The sequence below is a fragment of the Coturnix japonica genome, chromosome 4 (genome assembly GCF_001577835.2).
Source record: "Coturnix japonica isolate 7356 chromosome 4, Coturnix japonica 2.1, whole genome shotgun sequence".
NCBI classification, from domain to species: Eukaryota; Metazoa; Chordata; class Aves; order Galliformes; family Phasianidae; genus Coturnix; species Coturnix japonica.
In genome coordinates this window covers 48,708,192-48,723,128 of record NC_029519.1, presented here as the reverse complement: position 1 = coordinate 48,723,128, position 14,937 = coordinate 48,708,192, and the positions used below count along the sequence as shown (strand labels likewise).

The window sequence follows — 14,937 nt, the reverse complement described above, 5'->3', positions numbered from 1 at the left end:
TATGGTACAGGTGCCACTGTTTTCATGAGACACTGTATCAGTGTGAGATATTGCTAATTCTAAAGCTAAGGTCATAGTTCTCTGGCATGAACTGGGGGCTGCTGTTTTGCTTTTTCTTATATAGTTCATTAGGAAAATAGTTCCAGAGAGGAAATGATTTGCAAACTGGAACAGAATTAAGTTAAACAATTAAAAGATAAAAATATCTAACAAGCCTTACAATTTTGAAGATTGACTTTTGTTGAGAAAGATTTTCCAGGACAGTCAGAATGTCTGTTTTTTTCAAAGGTTAAAAAGAAAGAAGAAAAAATTTGTTTGGGTCAACTGAACACCATCTTCCCTGCTGTTTTCGTTTGCATTCTTATACCAAGATAGACAAACAAACAAACAAACAAAAGAATACTGGCATAACATCTGTAATTAGGATACCAGCTTGAATTAGTCACTGTTCCACTGCCCGTTAAGCTAAAAAAGTTAGTTAAGGTAGATTTGTTTTACCTAATTTAATCAGGTAAAAGAGAGGCATCTCTTTCAACATGCTATCTGACATCGCTCCACTTTTAATGAGGTGAGAAAAGAAAGAGAAATCAGAACTTTGTCTGGAATCAGTCACTTCGTTGTGGTGCCTTCTCCTCTACCTGGTAAGAAAGCACTGCCATATTTAAAACTCAGACTTCTCTGTTAAACTGAAATTTTATCACTCCCCTAACACACACAGGAGTTATAAAGATGACTGTGGGACGTTCAAATATTAGGGCAGGAAGAGGCACATAAGAGCTATTGAGAGACCGTGCACTTCATGAACTCTTGCAGCCATTGCAGCTGGACACAGTAGCAAGAGTTCATCAGTCCAAGTGTGGAGCACAAATTTGGCCAAGCTTGCTTTTTCCATTTTCATCAATACTGAAATACATCCTCTATGTGGTACTTGTCTGGCATTCACCACAGAAGGGCCTTTACAGACTGAGTTCAACACCATAACATTTTTATAAATGCTTCATAGAAGTGTACAGATTTCACAGGCTTACATTGGCTTAAACAGGAGGAATTTTCTGTGCTTTACCAACGTTACCTGAGGAAATATAGCTCCCAAATGGTGATTTTTTTTCCAGAATACTGTTATAATACGGGAGTGGATGAATACTGGCACTGGGTCAAACTTTCTTAAAGGACAGTTAAACTATTTTAGATATGGAGCTTTCACAACTTGCCTGTTCTTTAAGAAAGTTTCACTTTTGCTGAACTTTTCAAACTCGATTAGATTCTTTAATTGAATTTCTTCCCTAAGACTAAATTCAATATTGTATTAAATATGTTGTATATTATTCATGACCACAGAACCTTCACTGGAGTTCGTTTGTATGCACAGTGCAAAGGTGAATTTTAAATTCTAACAGCTTTGTGATCTTGGATAATTGTAAAATGTTCAAGGCAGTTATGCAAACAGTATAGAAAACAAAGATTTTTCACAGTAATAATGAATATATACGTTTATAACTCTGAATTTATTTGTAAATATTTGGAAAGGATGGCAGAATTACTTTGCTTATGTATAGAAACTCACCAAGCATTAATAATGGTTCATCATTTTACAAAGTTCTGTAATACCTTTCTGTACCTGAAAAGATCACCTTCAGTTCCCAGAGTTTTAGATATGCCTGAATTGGTTAGTGAGAAACAGAGCCTTTCTGGCAATGGAACATTGTTCTTCAGGGTGATGTTAGAGATTCTTTCTCCCTCTTCTTTTTCTTTTTTTTTTTTTTTCCTTACAAATTTACTTATATGTATATATATTTCATTGAAACAAAGGACAATGATGTTTACAGTGTAATTCTGAAATCATCATAAAACCATGGATATTAAAATCACTTTTACTTGGCATTAGCTAGCTTTATCGAGAAAGGTTTAAGAGGTCAATTTTTAACAAATAATACATTCAACTGATAATAAATATAATAGGAACTATGCAATTTAATGCATAACTAATAAGAATGTGCCAATGGCGTGGAATAACTCTTAGGTATAAATGTAATGTCACTGGAACTGGCAAGTCCTAATCTTACTAAATGAGATCTAAAAGGAAGCTTGTATGAAAGCATTCAGGATTAACTCTGTGGGTCACCTCTGTCTAATTTCATTTGGAATTACACTTACCTGCTTCTAGATTGAACTTGATCCACAACATGCAAAAGTACAATAAACAAGTTGGAAACATGGTCATCAATTTGAACTGTTTAGTGAAGAATGCAAACATTACATTTGAATCCTAAAATCCATCCATCAGCTTTCAAAAATATGTGTATTTTAGGCTATTTAAAATATTTTACTCCTGCTTTTTTACACCTAACTGGAGATGGGGGAGTACTAACCCTGAAGCAGAACTTCATTGTAAGGAGCAGCATTTTTACTCTGCCGAGAGCACTGGAAATTTCACAGTTGTTCAATAGGAAGAGTCTCACTTCATTTTTAGATGTGATATGAATAGCATCTGTGCATTTGGATGATGATCTAAATTAATCTGAGTATAGTAGAGACTTCCTTTTTAATTTGCCTGTTGCTAAAAGGAACGAGCGTGTTGTTTTTTTAAGTCCAGTTGCAGGGTGACTGCTGAGCAGCCAAATATCATGTCAAGTGCAAAGTAAATTACAAACTAGACCTATCTCAGTTGAGATTGTTTTTGTCTCCTATAGCTCCATTCTTCAGAATTGTACTGTATCAGATACACAGCCTTCTTTTTGAACCAGAGAACTCGCGGTCCATTCATATTATAAACCAAACTCATGAAAGCAGTGTATACAGCATTTTTCAAAGTCCTAGTAATTCTAAAATACATATTCATATTCTGCAGCACCAGTTGTGATTTTCTTCTTGTTCACTTGAACTTTTTCAAATTATCTGATTTGCATGAGCCATCTTATTAATTCAAGTACTGCTACATCATTAAGTCTTATAATCTAAGATTAATTAAGCATAAAACAATTATTGAACTAATATATTTGTGTTGCAGGCTCTATCTGAACTAGAATTCCTTCCTTTTTCCTAAACACTGATATCCTTAAAATGTTTTACTGGGACAAGAATTTACCTTCTATCAAGTCCGTATCTCCTTTAAGCCCTTTATCAGCTACATGACTGTATATACCTCCTCTAAAGTTACCATCCGAATACTGAATTCTGGATGTGAATTGTGTGTTGGGATGTCCTTGATAAAGTAGGCTGTTTGAAAAGCAATCAGGAAAAATGGAGAATGGCTTTAGGGAAGTCATGTCACAGCAAACTCTCTTAATGTAAAGCCTGAGCTGTTCTTAGCATTCTTATACTTTGACCTCAGCCACCTTGGAAACTTCTTTTGCCAAGGCTGAGGGCCAGAAAATCAAAAAGATTGTGGCTGGTTAAGAAGTATTTCAAAGGGTCTAGAAAAGGAGGTCACCTTTGAGGAGCCATTCAAAGCCCAGTGAGCTGTGTCAGTACTGCACTATAAAACCACCACCTTACACACCAAGTTCACAGGTTGTCCCCTGCCTGCTTGGACCAGTGCACAAGAGGCTCAGTTTATGTGCAGTGAAGAAACCTGGGAGGGGCTCAGCTTTCTTTGGGTTCCCTCCAAAGGCAGCCTGGACAGCCCAGCTCCCTGTGAGCCCCTTGGCTGCAAGATGTCTCACAGAGCTGTGCCAGGAAGGGAAACAGACTCTTTCCCCTCAGCTCCTCACTCTATGCTTCTGCCTCTCAAACCTCAACCCCAACCAGAGACTGCAACTGAGCAAACAGGTTAGAACAAGCTATTTCCACCACTCAAAGCACATGCTGGGTGCTTTGTTATACTACAGCAGCTGAACCCTCTCTTCTCTGGATGGCTCAGAGAGCTGAGCCAGATAGGATGCTTTAAACCAAATTAGCACTGTCCACGTGAATATTAAAGAAACACATATACTGGAAAACCCAGGTGTTACCTGGCAGGCCCATAAAAACAAATGAAAACTTGGCTTTTGTGAAACTGCAGCAAACTGGAGGAGATTTGTAGTGTTTTGAGTTTCAGTGTGCATCTTTCCTGTAGAAAGACTGTTTTCTGTATCACATTATTATGAATAGGATCAGCTTCCAGAAGTTCACAGAGTGCTGAACTGAAATTAGTGGTATAAATTGTCTCAATAATTTCAAAACAGCTGAGTCATGTTGTGCCAGTAACACTTTTTTATACACAAATATTTGTGTATGAGTATCTGTATATATACACAAATATTTGTGTATGAGTATCTGTACACAAAGCAGCTATGTATGAAATCAGAACAGTAACACCATAGCTACTTTACACATAAAAAAGTTGACTATAATAATGGTAAAGACAAAGAGAATTAGGTCTCATGAGTAGAAATTTTGAGCTAAGGAATTAAATTATGTTTGTTTGAAAGAGATCAGTGAGGCATAACTATGTTCAGGAATGTTTAATCCTAAAGGGAATGAGATCTGTCAAAGCAATGTGAAAGGATAATACATTCATTTCTGGTTCTACAGGCAAAGGAAAGCCAAAGAGTCCAAAGAATCACCCACTCAGAAGCTATTTTTCATGCTGCCAACTTGGAAGTTCTTATTCATACTGATGTCATTATCTAAGTTTGATGCTGCAATGAAAAGGAAATCTTGTTCTGCTAAGCAATTATTAACTTGTGATAAGCATTAGTTTTAGATTTAAAGATCAAAGCAAACATACAGAAACAATTTGAATACATACACATCCTCTGCTTTGTGCTCTTGCTCGTGGTTTAATATTCAGTCAAGTTCACTGTGTTTCCCACTCACATTAACGAGTCTGAGAGCAACTGGGTAAGCAACTGGAATCTGTAGGGAAAAGAAAATGGAGTTTATTTAGTTCATAGATAACATGCAGTGAATGAAAACAATGTCAATTAATGAACTAGACAAGAAGATCTGACACTATCTACCTCATTAGAGAGACTATAAAGCACTTTCCTGATTGTGTTATTTTCTTCCCCTCTGAAAATAGCTGTCAACCGAAGTATCAAACCATTATTAATACATTCTTATCAAAACAAAGTGTATCAGACCAACCCTAAGGATAGAGTTCTCCATAAGTAACATTGCTACTCAGTCCTTTTTGTTTCATGAAAGGGAAGGAAGTTGGCAATTTTCTACATTAGAGTAAAAAGAACCTTTAATGTTATGGCTTCCACCTGCTCTTTCCAGGCAATCTGTAGGTCATCGCTCTCATCTGATTCTGGTGTCCTTATATAACTGAATTCCAGTTGAGATTTGTATTGGTATATTTTTTAATACTCAAATAAATATGGCCCTTCATCCTCCATCCAGTTTAAACTTTTGAACTTTTCAGTGATTACATCATTTTGAAAGCTCTTACTGAAAGGTAGAGTTTCTAAGCATTTTATGAAGAACTGAAGTTCAGGATCTACATAAAACAAGAACTTGTTTTGAATAAAAGCTACAGTGTAAGGTGAAGTAATGAAAGTTTGCTTTGTTTCATTTGAAAGAAGGCTGCTCGATATGTATTCTATATCATCATTGTAAAAGGCAATGAACTATTCCTCTCAATTCGCAGGTAACAGATTATTTTAAAGCGTATATGACAGTAAGTATAAACAAGCAAATCAGTGGTAGATTTACAATAATTTTGCAGGTGGTTCTTAATGCACCTGTCAAAAATATCCAAGCCTGTTCTGCATGTAATAAGCTGCTGATAAAAGAACTCTTGAACATTTGTAAGAAACCAAATTCATTTGCCTAAATGCTTGAGAACCATCTAATTATTAAATAGACATGCTCCTTCCAGAGCTCTGACTGTGTGGTGGTAGCATGGACACATCAGACTCACTAATGTGTACTCATATTGATGTTTTCATGTGACATCAAAGGCTATTTCCAGCTACTGATCATTCACAGTTTCATAACACAGCAAAGCTGTGATATTGGAAATGCCTAAAGCTGACTTTCTTCTGCTCTGTGTGTCTGCTTCATGACTAGGGCTCTTTAGCTCTTAGCTTTGCTCTCCAGACTTCACTACTGACTGGCTAATATGGAAGATGTGTTCTTCTGTGCAGTAGCATGACAAATTTAGGCACTTAAAACTGCAGAGATGTCTTTCACAGCATTTACAGAAGATTTGGCTTCCAAATTTCCCGTTAGTTCCCAGCTACTCTTGCCATTTCTCCTAGAAGCTCAATACTGTAGCAGTGTATCCCCTGACCCCCAAGTTCTCTTTGTATTGAATTATTATTATCATTATTATTATTATTATAATTGGCAAATCATAATATGAAATTGTGGAGAAGTCTTCTTCTTCTTTTCTTTTTTTTCTGAAGTGCTGTTAGAGTTTTAGTTTGGGATTCTAATGCTCTAAATTGACATTGTTGTCATTTATGTCGTCCAGAATTCTCTTTCTTAATTGTCTGAAGTACACCATTAGGTTTACATGTTCTTTTACACTGGTTTGACTTGAAACCATCTTTTTATACAAATGTTTTTAGTTTGCAAGTAAACAAGGTGGCAGAACAACTCAAAACATATTGAATTAATTTGAATTATTAACATTCACAACTGCCTGGAAATAAAAAAGAATTACTCTAGACATGGTTAGTTTTATTTCTGACGCTAAAGGCAGTTACTGTCTTGGGACCAGATCTTGTAAGCATGCACAAGAACAGCTTCACCCATCACAGCTGATCCTGTGATGAACATTACACTGTTCATGTGAGTTAGGGTGTACCAAATCACTCCCTGACACGGAAGAGGTTTGCAGGGTACCAGTCCTGATATTCTAACAGAAGATCATCAAGTAAAGTCATGAATCACACTGAGAAATAAATTATAGTCAGGAATATCAGATGGTCACTGAATACCTTTTTATAATGTGTTTTCCCATTATATTAAAGATGTGCCATATTTTTAAGAAGGATCTACTTTAGAGCTCTTAATAGTTGCCACTTACAAACTGCATCTACAAAAATACAGGGTATTTTGCAGTTGATGTTAACAGTGGAGTGAGGTTGAATAGCACAGATGAGGCTAAATAACAAAACAACTGGCTCTACAAACTACGTCTGCTGAGCTGCTCCTGCCAGCACCCCCAGGGAGAGCAGCCATGAAGTCTGGTGTCCCCTCAACACTTGAGCCAAAACAGCAAAACTGGGTCTTAAAGTCCCCTTTTGGTGACCTTGGCTTGCAGAGATAGAGAATACTTGCAGTGCAGTGTTTGTACTGTGACTGTTAGGTCTAAAACAAGCCACTAGGACACTGTACGGGTTGCCTGCAGGCCAGCCAGCAAACTCATACACGGTAGTCACAGTTCCTGTGTTATTTTGCCACTGCCTCAGTATCTTGTTATTTTCCACCGTGCCTTTACAGATGTAACATCTCCAAGATTTGAGGCTATACTCCCACAGTCTGTCCCGGGGACCTTTCCAGGAGTGTTAATGATTTAATGGTAGAGGTAATGGCTACCCACTTCAGAAAGGGTCATGAATGCTGAGGCATAAGAGGTCATTTTTGTTTAAACATACTTCTTTTTCCTTCCTCCTCAGAAACTTTAAGTCAGAAAAGGTTTCCTTAAACAGACTGCCCAAACTGACAGCTTTGAGATGGGTGAGAAAGACAGAGTTAATTATTTAGTGCAAAAGATAAGACATTTCCTTGGGGAAGTACTAATTCCAGGCCTATTACCACTAGTGTCATTTCATGTTAGCTGCACTGCATAGAAAGGGATGTTAAATCTTTTTAATTGAAAAATATTTTTCTTTTGCTTACTAAAATAACTTTTTGCCTGGAGGTTATGGAGTTTTAAAGGATTATTTCTGAACTATGTCCAATTTCTGGACAGTTCATCAAAAAGTGCAAAATGAAGCTAGTCTGCTGCCTTATTAATTTATAACAGACCAGAGAAAGGAGAAGGACTTTTCCTCAGTGACCCAATTAGAATAGTTATATATTAAAAAAAATGTTTGGAATTACAAACTGCAGGCATGTAAAGCATGTTAAGATTTGCCAGCTGTCACAGACACACCTGTGTGTGTGTGAATACGTGTGCATACATGTCATAATTATGCATGTGGGGTAACTAAACTTGGTGGTTGAAACTAACACAGATTCCCTCTCCCTTTTTTATCACCTGAGTGAATGCAAGGAGAGTCCTGGAAGGCACAGTTTCGATCAGTATGCATGACGTACTAGAAGTTTAAAAAAGACTTAAAAATACATACCTAGTATATTTAGATGGTCTTTGAATTAAAATGGTGTTGTGTTCATTTTTGAGGTTTTGATACACAGGCTTAATTACAGTCTGATTTGGGGAACAACATATTCAAACTGGTACTTTGTGGGTTGATGTTTCTACAGAGACACCATCAGCACACAGTCTCCAGGTAACTGCACTGCTTGCAGAACACTTGTTTGTTATTTTTTGTTTTGTTTTTCCTTGAAACTCCTTCCAACTGACTGTACTCTTTCCACTTCTCATGCTTGCATAACATCTCCTCTGATCTTTACAGAAGAAACAATATTTTCCTTCTCTAATTCAGTCCTTACTGTTGTTTTCCCAGCCTCTAGTTCTCAAGAAATATGATTTCTTAATTAAAAAAAAAAAAAGTCTAATTAAGCTATTAATCAAGCTTTTCCAAGTGGGCAGAGTGACAAATTAGCCCTATCTTCCATCAACAATCTGATTTATGTGAAAATAAAGATGCAGAGGCTGTTATTTTAGCTGGAAGCTCTCTACTATATCAATTGTTTGGCCCCAAGCCAAAAGACCCTAAGAAATGACAAGAACTACCAACGGGTTTATGAAGTTTTTTCCTTGTGAGGACTGACATCAAAGGAATGTGTCTTCATTAGCAAAATCTCTGTGCCTTCTGCAAAAACACTCATTTGGTCTTCAAACTGGTATGAGGCCTGGTGTTCTCATGTTGCAAGAGAAAGGTTGTCTTCTTCTCCAGCCTGACTGAAAGTTTGAGCCTTAAGTTTAGTAAGCATTGCAATGTAATGGTCAGAGTTGATGGTTTGTCCAGATTCCAGGAAATCCAGAAGGATCACCTCTTTCCTATCCCAAAAGACAGTGCATATCACTTTACCTACTGAGGGGATGCATCTTGAGCTTTTTCTTCAATTGAGAACTCACGTGTTGCCACTTGCTGTTTTGACTCTGGCTCATACTGCTGACTCCACATCTCATCATCAGTAGTGATGAGATCCAGGAAACTGCCACCTTCAGTCTCACACTGGTTCTGTAAATCCTGACAAACTTATGTACAGTGTTCTTTCTGTTCTTGTGTGAGCATTTGTGGGAACCGCCTGGTGCAAACTTCACAGTATTCCAGTGTTGCTGCTATAGTTTCCAATGCATTGAAGTCAATATTCAGCTCTGTACAGTTCACTGGTTATTATCCATGAGTTTGCACAGATGAGTTGATAGAGATACTCTTGATTTTGTTGTGTGACAGATGTGCATGGATGTCCAGAACATAGCTTGTCTTCCACATCACTGTCACCACTACTGAAATGCACAACCCATCACCTCAGTGTGTTCATATCTATTGTTTGGTCTCCAACAGTATTCCCAAGCATCAGTGAATGCCAATGAGTGCCATTTTTTTTTCATGTGGAGAAATTCAGTGACACACCTTTTCTTCATATGCGCTTCCAAATCAGATGCCATTCTGTCAGACCACTTCTCTTCTTCCATCGGTCACACGGCAGCAAAATGCAATGGAATATTGATGAGAAGGTTCAGCATCTGCTGACATATCACCAACATCCACCTCTGACAAGGGCCAACATAATGAAATAGAAAGCATTACTTTTGGAGCAGCCCTCAGATATATATATACATATATATATATATATATATATGAAAAGACAAAAGCAATAGAGTCAATATAAAGCCATAATCAGCAAATGTGATATTACTTTAGTTTTGCTTTTCATTCTGGATTTAATATTATGTGTTGAACCTGAAACATGCAAAACTAGAGTATGTAATCAGTCTTGAACTTTCCTGTGCCTCAAAATATCCTGGAATCACCTCTCTTCTATAGCCACCTATCCATCAAGGAATTTACTCTGGAAGCAAAAATCAAGTGGCTTTGCACTCATGAAGTTTTTTTCTTGCCAGTTTTCAATGAAGAGCGTGCCATTTAATCTGCTATAATGTTTTTTAAATTGAGACATAAAGGCAGTTGACATCGCTTTATCAAGCCATAGGAATGCCCCCAAGCCCTGATGTTTTTTGTGGAACTAATACAAGAGCTTGATGTATGTGAGGTTCAATCCAAATAATTATGGAAAGAGCAAAGAAGAGCTTCTTAACACTAAAACTGTACCTGGCAGCTTGAAAATAAGGAATCAGAATTCTGGTTGAGAATCTAATATGAACCTTGGAATGCCATAATAACTCAGCTTCCCACTTCTAAAGCATTTGATATCCTTAAGCACACATCCTTAAATAAACTCTTTCTTAGCTGTTGTTGATAATAGGGCTAGTTATGAGTCACGTTGTGTGTTTCTATTTGCCATTCACTTGCTGCGCTTTGTATGAAGCTGTAAATAAAGATAACACAGTGGCTGAAGCTTTCTACTCATATGGTATTTTTCCAATAAAAATTAAGTGCAAGTATTGCAGCAATACACAATTAAGTGTTCCATAGACATCGCTTCTAACTCAGAAAGGCAAGTCCTCGAACAAAGAAGTGTAAATCAAGTTTTGCTGGAAATTAAATGTTATTTGGAAAAAGAGAAGTACTGAAGTTGTCAATGAACCTAGTTGCTTACTTATAATTAGCAACATGGCCATTGTCTGGCTACCCAGAAATACTGTAAATAAGCCTGTGCAGTCTGTATGATCTAAGATTATTTATAAGACGGTCTCAAGAGAGAGGTAAAGCAACTCCTTTCTTAGTCACTCAGTCAGCTTCCCTCAGCAGGTGCTGGCTACAACTCTCCAATTTAACCCTTTTTAGTAGACTGAAAGGAGGTCTTTTCCTTTCTTTAAATATTGCTCCAACTGCTCTATATAGCAAGGTCAGTAAGAACTGCATTTTTCAGATTTTTCAGTTTCCTGGATTTCTCAAACTTTTTTGCAAGAAGTATTAAGAAACGTTGCTCTGCAATTCACACTTTTCAGAGCAGTTCCATGGGGAACTTTAACTAACATTTGTATCCAGAAGAAATAATAGCCATAGATTTATTATACCCTACACTTGTCCTTTGGTTGCCAGATGACCAGTTTGTTCCACTCTGTACTTTAATTTTTCATGTTCTAGTTTAGTCTTTCAGGTTCAGATTGGCTAATGCATTGGAAGAAGTCTTCAAATGCAAACACTTATTCTCAGTGACAATAGTAGACATTTAAGAGAAAATGTGAATAATTTACTGTGAGTGTTCACAGTCCACAACCAGCAGTTTGCATCCGGGAGTTGTTTGGACCACTCTAAAGAACTTTCAAACAAACAAACAACAACAACAAAATGCTTTAGGTTGATTATGCAAATGGATTGGTCCAGCTGTCCTTCAAAAGATCCCTTCCAACCTCAACTCTTCTCTGATCTCTTTTCCACAACTCCACACAAGGCAGTGAGTCCACGCACCTACAGTTTCTGTCTACAAGTGCAGATTTCAGCAGTTAACCTGAGTCAAAGTATAAATTAAGTCCTCCTTTATTTCTACTTGAAAATAGCATTTCCTCAGTTAGGGCTAAAGGATACACTGACAGAGTTTGCCATTACTTGCTGCCTAGTAGATTTTGCATGAAATAACAAGTTTAGTAGGACAAAACTGAAAATAGAAAAAGATAAAGCTCAACTCTGCTATTAAAGATAGACACAAGTGTACAGAACTAACCTTGTAAGAGCTTATACTTTTCCATTCTATCATCTGTGCAAGTGAAATTGAGATCTAGAGAATGAATCAGAGTCTACAGATCCTGCTCAGCTACAGCAATGGAAATAAAGATTTCAGCTCAGAGGAGGTTATTTTTGTCTTGATTTGTCCTCTTCTAAATTGTGGTAGTATTATGTATGTTTTCATCTTAAATTAATTTTAGTCTCTTGCACTGGGATCAGTTTCGTATTTTAGAAAGGCTTTCATGGGAGTACTAAGATGGAGATTTTGCTCACTGAAAGATACATGAAGAGGGTAATGATTGCAGAGCTGCATGTCCTATTTTAGCAATTTTAATGATCAGGAAATGATGGGCTGACCTACTTTCAAGTAACAAAAATAGCGAAGGATCTTTAAACAAAATCAATCTCATTGAGTTGAACAGAAATGGAGAAGTATAACTTTTTCATTTGCAGGTTATGCACTGCTCATAGTGTAACCTGGGGACGTGCACATCCAGGCACTGCAAGCATTAAAACAGAGCACCCTCACTGTGTATACTGACAGATCGGGGATTACTGAAAATCTCAACAGATTATTGCGTTTCATAGAATCACAGAATCACCAAGGTTGGAAAAGACCTCTTAGATCATTTAGTCAAACCATCCACATATCACCAATAGTTCCCACTGAACCATGCCCCTCAGTACAACATCTAAATGTTTCTTGAACACCTCCAGGTCTCAGAGGTCACATTCCCCGCCACATGCAATTAAGGATGGAGAATCTCCTTAGCCCTCCTCTTACTGTTAATACATTGACAAAAAAGGTCTTTTTCTCTTTTACCCCAACAGCCACACTGAGTTGAAGCTGGGCTTTTGCCTTTCTAATTTTCTCCCTGCACATCCTAACAACTTCTTTGTACTCTCCCCAAGTTGCCCATCCCTTCTTCCACAGGAGGTAGATTCTCTTTTTCTCCTGGAGCCTCAGGAAAAGCTACCTGTTCATCCATGCCAGTCTTCTTCCCCAACAGCTCATCTTTAAGGCATAGGGAAACGTATATTTTTACACACGTTATTGAAATTGTAGGCCAAGGAACTTGAGTGAAGATTTTGATGAGCATCATTATTTGGAGACAAAAATATAAAGTCTCCACAGAAGATGAAGGCTGACAAATGAGACAAAAAAAGGTGGATCGGGAAAGATCAGAGGCTGAAAAGATTGTTGATAGACTGTTTCCTCGAAGAGATGGAATGGAGTAGTTATGAGCTCGATTTGGTACAGAGCAATGTGTAAAGGACCTCCAGGGTCCCTTTTAGACCTGAATGAAGGGAAGACAGACAAACCATCTGCAAGTATCCAGAAGTAACAACAGCAAGTAAATATGAAGTTTGAAATCTTTTAGGACAGTTCACAAAACAGAGAGCATATAATTGCCAGAAGAGTTATATTTTTATTTCTGAACTTACTTTGTTTTCATCCCCTGGAAAACTGTTTTCTTTCTGCAAAAATAATAATAATAATAATAAAATAATATCCTGAATTTAAATCACACCCAGCCTGCAGACATTTGGTCCCTGCTTTATTCAAAACCCTTTTGAGTATTTTTATAGTCATAATAATTGTTAGAATTCTATGATTAGACTTAAACTACCTAGTTTATTTTGTGCCATTTGCTATTATCCTAAGGATATTACCCACATTACACTCAAACTCTGTTTCCTGCACAAAGTCTCATATACCACTAAGGTAAGGTTAGCTGTTTTAAAGTTTAGTTCAGAGTGTTGAAGCCTTTATTTATGCTGTGTGGTAACTTCACTAGATGGCAGTGGAGAGAAATACTAGTTTGTGTATTTTATTTTCTTTTTTCTTTCTTTTTTTTTTTTTTTTAAATAGGCCAGGGAAACATCCCTGTATGTACTGCTGTTTATTAATATTGTCTGTGTTAAGTCCATATCACAAGACCACACAAGATTCTAGGGGCTTCTGGCCTCCAGTTCTATCTACATGCAACATTTGCAGGAGCACCAACACATACTCTTCCAAGCCTAACATGGAGGTGCAGAGAGCAACACTTATCTTTGAACCTTGGTGATGCAACCACTCTATCTTCTGATCTTCACGGAAGAACTTTACCATGAGAGTACCAGAGCACTGGAACAGGCTGCATAGACAAGTTGTGGAGTCTCCTACTCTGGGGATATTCAAGACCCATCTGGCCTCCTACCAGTGCAACCGGCTGTAGTGAACCTGAAACATGAAACAGAAATACGTGGGAATACAAAGCCCTGGGGTTTAGTTAATGACACAGTTGGATTCCCTGCTCTGCAACTCACTTGCGGCTCTAGTCAAACATACATAAATAATAGATAGGTCTGTATCAAGTACAACTTGTTGCATAAACCAATCTGATAAAAATAAGTCACCGCCCTCAAGTATCAAGATGTAGATGGAAGTAAGTAGTGGTTTACACAGAATCATGGGAAAAATTCACTTCAGTTTAGATCATTGGCTTTCCCTACATGGACGTATTTTCTGTAGATGGTTAGAATTCAGTACTTGTGGAACACTCAGCAGTAACAGAAAACAAAAGACCAACAAGACAAAACAGTGATGCAACGTATCCTCACCTCAGCGTATCCTCGTATTTGTGACCAGATACCACCTGGACACAGAGCCAATGACAACAACCTTTTGGCTACGACCATCCATCCTGAGGGGGGAATCCTCCAGCTATGGGGACTCTCCCTGGGTGACAGCCTGGGGGGGGGAAAGATGTGTTCTATTACTTGTGTGGAGATCCTGTGGTTCTCCTACTGTTACTGGGCTTGGGGTGATTATCCTTGCAGAACTGTTCTCCTTCTTGGCCAGTGAGGGCGTCCTGGCCCTTCTCTAGGGCTGACTGATTGGGGGAAGAGGAATTTGTGCCCTAGTGGGCTGGAAGGAGAACCCACTTCCTTGCTTGCTTTATGGAAGGTCTTGAGCTCCAGTGCCTGGATATCTTGAAGTGCTTGGAAAGCTTTTAAGTCCCATCTTTTTTTCTAGATTAAGCTGCATGTGATCTCTGGCAGCTGTAGTGGAGTTAGGTATATCTCCTACAGT

At 37.8% G+C, this 14,937-nt stretch overlaps 2 long non-coding RNA genes across 5 annotated transcripts in view; one reads left to right on the top strand and one right to left on the bottom strand.

Annotated features, from left to right (window-relative positions):
* The window catches only part of LOC107313567, a 62,926-nt gene that overhangs the window by 25,769 nt on the left and 22,220 nt on the right, over positions 1-14,937 (bottom strand). For 2 of the 4 annotated variants that reach the window (XR_001555060.1, XR_001555062.1), the window contains 4 exons: positions 14,466-14,595; positions 13,305-14,085; positions 8,226-9,781; positions 4,730-4,836 (listed from right to left, as the gene is read on the bottom strand). This is a non-coding gene — a long non-coding RNA (uncharacterized LOC107313567). The remainder of the gene's footprint in view (positions 1-4,729; positions 4,837-8,225; positions 9,782-13,304; positions 14,086-14,465; positions 14,596-14,937) is intronic. The other 2 variants (XR_001555064.1, XR_001555063.1) reach the window with 2 other exon arrangements.
* LOC107313568 overlaps positions 1-14,937 on the top strand; it is an 86,489-nt gene that overhangs the window by 61,387 nt on the left and 10,165 nt on the right. The window lies entirely within an intron of this gene.